A 7,808-nucleotide genomic window follows, 5' to 3' on the forward strand; every position below is an offset into this window, starting at 1 on the left:
TCCTAAATTCAAGAGATTCTCGGGACTACAGGCATGGGCCACCACGACTAATTGTTTGAATTTTTAGTAGAAACACAGTTTAGCCATGTAGCCCAGGCTGGTCTCGAATTCCTGAGCTCAGGCAATCCATCTGCCTGAGCCTCCCAAAGTGCTAGGATTACAGGTATGAGCTATACCACACCTGGTCTATTCTTTCTAATACTTGGGATTGCCAGGTTATAATTTTTAACAATGTAGTAGGGAGGCTTTGAACACAGACAGAGCTGGAGGCCGCTTCAGACGAAAGTCAGGAAAAGGCAGGCCGGGTGAGCAGACGGATTTGCCGACTAGACAAGCCAACCAGTAACAGCAAACTAAGTTGACGAGACAAGCCAACCAGTAACAACAAACTAAGTTCGCATACTACTGCTTACACATCTAACCAACCGCCCATCTAGCTAACCCGAGCCCCTCCACGGTCAATTCAGGTTCGGCCGGTCCCCGGCCCGCCTGCCGGAGCTGTGGTGGCATCCCCGGGAGGAACCCTGGCGTCTGTTTCCTTCGATTCTCGGGATTTGAAGATGGCTGCACAGTCAGCGCCGAAAGTTGTGCTAAAAAGCACCACCAAGATGTCTCTAAATGAGCACTTTACTAACATGCTGAAGAATAAACAGCCGACGCCAGTGAAAATTAGGGCTTCGATGCAGCAACAATAGCAGCTAGCCAGTGCCAGAAACAGAAGACTGGCCCAGCAGATGGAGAATAGACCCTCTGTCCAGGCAACATTAAAACTTCAGCAGAAGAGCTTAAAGCAGCGCCTGGGTAAGAGTAACATCCAGGCACGGTTAGGCCGACCCATAGGGGCCCTGGCCAGGGGAGCAATCGGAGGACGAGGCCAACCCGTAATCCAGAGAGGCTTGCCCAGAGGAGGACTACGTGGGGGACGTGCCACCAGAACCCTGCTTAGGGGTGGGATGTCGCTCCAAGGTCAAAACCTGCTTCGAGGTGGACAAGCCGTAGCTCCCCGAATGGGCTTAAGAAGAGGTGGTGTTCGAGGTCGTGGAGGTCCTGGGAGAGGGGACCTAGGGCATGGAGCTATGGGTCGTGGCGGAATCGGTGGTAGCGGTCGGGGTATGATAGGTCGGGGAAGAGGGGGCTTTGGAGCCCGAGGCCGAGGCCGTGGACGAGGGAGAGGTGCCCTTCCTCGCCCTGTTACTGACCAAGGAGCAGCTGGACAACCAATTCGATGCATACATGTCGAAAACAAAAGGACACCTGGATGCTGAGTTGGATGCCTACATGGCGCAGACAGATCCCGAAACCAATAATTGAAGCCTTCCCACCCTCCCGTGAGAGACTCTTGTTAGTCGACACATCTGTAAACAACCTTGAGATAACAGATAAGAAGAAATCTGATTGATGCTGGATGGACCTATCACAATAGGCTGTGGGTTTACTTGCCACCAGCTTGTGCATTTAGTGTGTTCCTTTTACTTTTTGATACTGTATTGTATGAAGCCCTTTTGTCCTTTGATTTGGTTTTTTGTTTTTGTTTTTTTGGGGGGTGGGGTATTTTCCCCTCCTTTACCCAGACTTCTCTTTGAACACAAATGCATTAGCCTTGTGGCTAGAACACCCTCTTCCTACCTCTGCCTTCCCTCACTTGTCAAATGCTCTGACATGCTAATATTTCTTTTGTTGATCTCTGTTGCTCCCACAGAAAGGTCCCAGGAAAAAAACAGTGTTCCTCCCTGACGTTTAGATTTCTGAGGTAGGGTTCTGTTATATCCTCTTCAATAGCCTCTTTAAAATGTAAGTTGGAAGCTCAAAAATGCATTCTTCCACATTGATAATTTAGTAAATTGAGAACATTGACATCGCTACAGGGCAGCATAAGAGATTGCTGACATGTGGTAGCAGCTCTGATTTGATCCAAGTTGCTACCATGTACATTGATACCGCATATAACCGGCGTGCTGGGTTGAATCATACTAGATTTCTACCCTTGTATGAGATTTACACACTTTCTCTTGGCTTTGTATCATGTCCAGAAGGGTACTATAGGGTTGGTTTATACCTACAATATAGAGGAAGGAGCCATTTGATTTGGCAGGTGTGTCAGAATGGAGAATGATGGCGGATGAAGTGCCGGAAGAGGTCAGAAAATATCCATACTAAAATGTAATTATCCTCATGTTTATCCCAAACAATCTCGGACTTTTCCACTCATTAGCTTTATTTCACCCTTATTTCCCTTGAAAGTTTAATTAAGTTCAACCAATTGTCAACTGTTCCAGTTTCAGTGGAATCTTGTATTTCTGGTTCATTATAACAAATTGCTCAAAAAAAAAAACAAAAAACAAAAAACAAAAAAAAATTGTGGTAGGGAAAAAATAATTTTTAATAAATAATTTTAACTTTGTGCATAGTAACGTTTTATGACAAGACCATTTAAATTTCATATAATCAAATGTGTCAGTCTTATCCTTTATAGTTTGTGCTTTCTGTGTCTTATTTAAGGACTCTTCCCTATCCCAAGTTATAAAGATACTCTTATATTGTCCCTAATAGCTCTAAATTCTGTTTCTCAAACAGATCTTTGAAACACCTGGAATTTGTTTCTGCATATGGTATGTAAGATAAGAATCATTTATTATTTTCTGTATAACCACTAGTCCAAACATCATTTTTTAGCTAGATTATCCCTTCCTACTTAACTTATAATGCCAACCCTGTCACATATTAAGTTTTCATAGACAAAGTGGGGTTTTTACTTGTTTATTTATTTTTATTTATTTATTTTTTGAGACAGAGTTTCAGTCTTGTCACCCATGCTGGAATGTAATGGCACAATCTCGGCTCACTGCAACCTCTGCCTTTCAGGTTCAAGCAATTCTTGTGCCTCGGCCTCCTGAGTAGCTGGGATTACAGGTGCACATCACCACACCCGGGTAATTTTGTATTTTTAGTAGAGACGGGGTTTCACCATGTTGGCCAAGCTGGTCTCGAACTCCTGACCTCAGGTGATCCACCCGCCTTGGCCTACCAAAGTGCTGGGATTACAAATAGTTTTTATCCTTTTGACTTATATATCCGATTCTACTGGTCTATGTATGTATCATTGGGCCAGTACTATACCATTTTAATTACTATGTCTTTAGAAGGATTCTTCATATCTTGTAGGATAAGCCTGTCTACTTTATACTTACTAAAATTTGGGTTGATAAGGCTTGTCTTTCAATGAATTTTAGAATCTACATCTCAGGTCTCTCTCACACACACATACACACACTAACACTCACACAAATATTGATATGTTAATGGGAATTATGTTAATGTAGGGAGAATTGACATCTTTAAAATATTGTTTCCCATCTCTGAACATGCTACTCCTGTTTTTCTAGGTCTCTTACAAAATCTTTCAATAGATTTTTATCATTTTTTCCATAAAGTTCTCATGCACCTTTTGTGAGGTTTATTCCTTTATATTTTACAGCTTCTGTTGCTATTGTAAATTAATATTTTTTATTCATAGGACTCTGCTTGATAGTAGTTTTTTAAGTCCATATTAGTTTTTTTTCTGAATAAGAACACATCAGTTTTTTCTTTTTCTTTTCTTTTTTTTTTTTTTTTTTTTTTTTTGACAGGGAGTCTTGCTCTGTCTCCCAGGCTGGAGTGCGGTGTGCGGTGGCATGGTCTCAGCTCACTGCAACCTCTGCCTCCCTGGTTCAAGTGACTCTCCTGCCTCAGCCTCCCGAGTAGCTGGGATTACAGGCATCTGCTACCATGCCCAGCTACTGTGTGTGTGTGTGTGTGTGTGTGTGTGTGTGTGTGTGTGTGTGTTTAGTAGAGATGGGGTTTCACCAAGTTGGCCCATGCTTATCTTGAATTTCTGACCTTAAGTGATCTGCTCACCTCAGCCTCCCAAAGTGCTGGGACTACAGGTGTGAGCCACCACGCCCAGCAGAACACATCAGTTTTTACAAGGATTTTTTATAACCCAAATCTTGCTGAACGCTATTATTGTAATATTGTTGTCTACAAGTGTCTTTGCATTTTCTACATAGAAGTCATACCACATATAAATGACAGAAGCCAGGCACAGTGGCTTATGCCTGTAATCTCAGCACTTTGGGAGGCTAAGGCAGGAGGATTGCTTGAGCTCAGGAGTTTGAAGCCAGACTGAGCAACACAGCAAGACCTTTTCCCTACTAAAACAAAATTTTTTTTAATTAGCTGAATGTGGTGACATACATCTGTAGTCCCAATTACTTAACAAGCTGAGTGGGAAGATCACTTGAGTCTGGGAGGTCAAGGCTGCAGTGAACCATGATTGCACCACTGCACTCCAACCTGGGCAACAGAGCAAGGACCTGACTCAAAAAAATAAAAATTAAAAATAACAATACAACAATTAAAAAAAAGAAATAAATAATACAACATAACTGTTTACATAATATTTTGTAGTAAGTATTCTAAGTAATCTAGAAATGATTGAAATTATACAGGAGGATGTGCATAGGTTCTGCAAATGCCATGCCATTTTATATAAGAGACTTGAGCATCCTTGGATTTTTATATTCTCAAGGGTTCTGAAACCAAGCCCTCCTCTTTCCATGGATACTGAAAGATGACTGTAATTCATTTAGTCCATCCTGCACTTATGGTCTGTTCTGTTTTCCCACTCCTAATCTTTCTTTATTTGCAACAACCTTTAGGCCACTAGGTTTGAGTAGGAAGTTTACATACACAATCTGCTCTCTACTGCAGGGCAGAATATATTTTTTTGATCAAGGTAAAATCCACATAACATCAAATTAACACTGTAGTGTACAATTCAGTGGCAATTAGTGTACTTACAATGTTGTAAACCCATTGCCTCTATCTTGTTCCAAGACATTTTCATCACCCCCAAAAGGAAACCCCATACTCATTAAGCAGCCCCTGAAAACCAGTAATCTGCTTTCTGTTTCTATGGGTTTACTAAGTGTGGATATTTCATATTAATTGACTTATCTGTGATCTTTTGTATTGGACTTCTTTCACTTAGCATGATGTTTTCGAGCTTCATCCATGTTGTAGCACTTAACAGTACTTCATTCCTTCTTAAGACTAAAATATATTCCATTATTCCAATATCTCATATTCCACAATTTGCTTATCTTGTCATCAGTTAATAGACATTTGGGTTGTTTCTACCTTTTGGCTATTGTGAATAATGCTGCTATGAATGTTTGTGTACACGATTTTTTGTTTTTTGAATAGAACTTTGCTCATAATTGAAAACCAGTTTTCAATTCTCTTTTGTGTATACAACAGAGTAGAATTGATGGATCATATGATAATTCTATGTTTAACTTTTTGAGGAATTGCCAAACTGTTTTCTTTGTGACTGAACCATTTTATTTCATGCTAGCCATGTAAGAGGGTTTCAATATCTCCACATTGTCTCCAACACTTACTAGTTCCTTGCTTGTTTTTTATTTAGCCATGAAGGATGGAACCTCAGTGTGGTTCCATTGCACTCCTCATGAGAGCCTGGGCTTCGCCCCTTGTCCCCTGTGAGCACCAAAATCCTAAGCCATGGATGGCAGAGGCCAACATCTTTATCACTCTCCCAAATCCAGAGAAGCAGCAGCATCAGTGTGAATTTTCACTGCTTTCCTAGTTTCCTGCACATGACCTTACTCTTACTTTCTTTTAAGTTTAGTTTTGCATTTAAAAGTTTGCTCCATGTCATTTATCTAGTATTTCTGGGTAGTAATAGTGGTAGGATTATAGAGATCCATAATCCACCATATCAATGGATCTATTCATTTTTTTCATTAGATACACAGTCATGCATCACTTAACAACTGGGATGCCTTCCGAGAAACACATCAGTAGGTGATTTCATAATTGAGTGAACATCATGGTGTGCACTTGCACAAACCTAGATGATCTAGCCTACTACATACCTAGGCTATATAGAATAGCCTGTTACTCCTAGGCTGCAGACCTGTACAGCATGTTACCATACTGAATATTCTAGGCAACTGAAACAAAATGGTATTTGTGTATCTAAACATATGTAAACATAGAAAAGGTACAGGAGAAATGTGGCATTATAATTGTATGGGACCACCATTGTATATGTCCATGATTGACCAAAATGTCATTATGCAGCATATGACTGTATGAAGTGTCTCTTACCGGAAAAGAGGCAACATCTAAATCTGAGAAAACTATGGCAAAAGAACATTTTTAAGATATTTTATTTCACCCTGAAACTGGATGTCTGTTGTTATTAGCCTCAGTAGAGCAGACGAAGCATAAGTTTATATCAGGAAGAGGCATTAAAATGCAAATTATCCAAGCCATAGAACCTTGGAAAGGATGAAGTTGGAGACACATGGTACATCTAAAAGTAGACATGTAGACATACAGTATGAGTCTAGAAATAAAAAAAGTACACGTAAAGTCTTTAAAAGGAACATGTTACCGAAAGAGCCCCTTCCCTATTTTATACAGCCATGCTGCCTCCCCGCCTTATCCCTGACAAAGGATAAGAAATTTTATTCTCAAAGACAACTCAGTAGAGAGGCTCTAAACTCAGAAACGAGGTCCAGTTGAGTCCAGAGTGATGAGTATATTAACATCAGATAACCTAAGTGGAAGTCTACAACCTGAATGTGGTGATAACTCCCCAGCATCTACCCTACCCAGTTTTACCCCAGCAAGAGATTAGAAAATTCCTTTCTAGAAAAGCTGACTAGTCCAAGGAAAAAACTTACAGATACCCTAAATGAAATGGCTAGATCCACACCAAATGATTCTACAGTGAAGCTCACCAAATGACAAGCCTCACTCACTCATACTGTTTCCAGTCATCATTTTAGTAAATCAACAATAAAGATCATGGGATATTTCAGAAAATTCTTTATAATTAAAAAAAATGGGAGAAAGGAGCTCAGACAAAACATATAAAGCAAGAACAAAAGAAAGTTTCGAGACCCAAGGAAGATGGCCGCCTAAGAACAGCTCAGGACTTCAGCTCTTAGTGGAAGTGCAGAGGGTGAGTGGACGCCGCATTTCCAGATGAATTTTTATTGCCCACAGACCAGGAGATACCCAGGCAGAGGGGTCGCCAGCGCCGCAGTCCCAGCCGGTGCAGCTGTTTTGGCCCCCGCGGGGCTGATTTGGCCCGCGCAGCTGCTGTGACCATGCCCTGTTGTGGCGGTTCTCCGTACAAAAGCCACTGGTCTGGGAGCCCTCTTAGCTGGCGATCTGAGCCCTGAGATGGCAGAGTTGCCCATTCATCTGAAATAGCGAGCCAGGCCAGGAGATTCCTAGGCAAAAAATCCACCAGGAGCCGGCAGCCGCTGTTTGAGCCGACACCGCTATTTGAGCCGACTCAGTGAGTCGCAGCGCGGGAGATCCCGGCACCTTTTCAACAAGCGACTGGAATGTGGGGTCGTTCAACTTAAAAGAAAAGACTCTGAGTCAGGGAGCCAGGTGATCAGGCTAGGTCGGTCCCACCCCTCCACCCCCAACAACAACGAAAACAAAAACAGTAATTGGAAACCCTCTGGGTTGAGCCCTTCAAACCAAGCACAGCTGAACCCGGGACGGTCCGGCTCGGTGGGGGAGGGACTTCTGCCATTACTGAGACTCTCCACCGCTATGGAGGCAGGCCGCCGTCGCTGAGGCAACTCACCGTTGCCGAGGCAACCTGCCACAACAGAGAGAGTCTGCCATAGCAGAGGCGGGGCCACCGTTGCAGAGACAGTTCTAACTACGCCCATATAAACAGGACTGCAGGGAAGAGCACAGGGCAGCTGGGCGGAGCC

At 42.4% G+C, this 7,808-nt stretch overlaps 1 pseudogene; it reads left to right on the forward strand.

The window, feature by feature from the left end:
- Positions 1–227: 227 nt before the first annotated feature.
- Positions 228–1,513, forward strand: LOC101035013 (chromatin target of PRMT1 protein pseudogene; annotated as a pseudogene).
- Positions 1,514–7,808: the final 6,295 nt, after the last annotated feature.

Source organism: Saimiri boliviensis, chromosome 3 (genome assembly GCF_048565385.1).
Source record: "Saimiri boliviensis isolate mSaiBol1 chromosome 3, mSaiBol1.pri, whole genome shotgun sequence".
NCBI lineage: Eukaryota > Metazoa > Chordata > Mammalia > Primates > Cebidae > Saimiri > Saimiri boliviensis.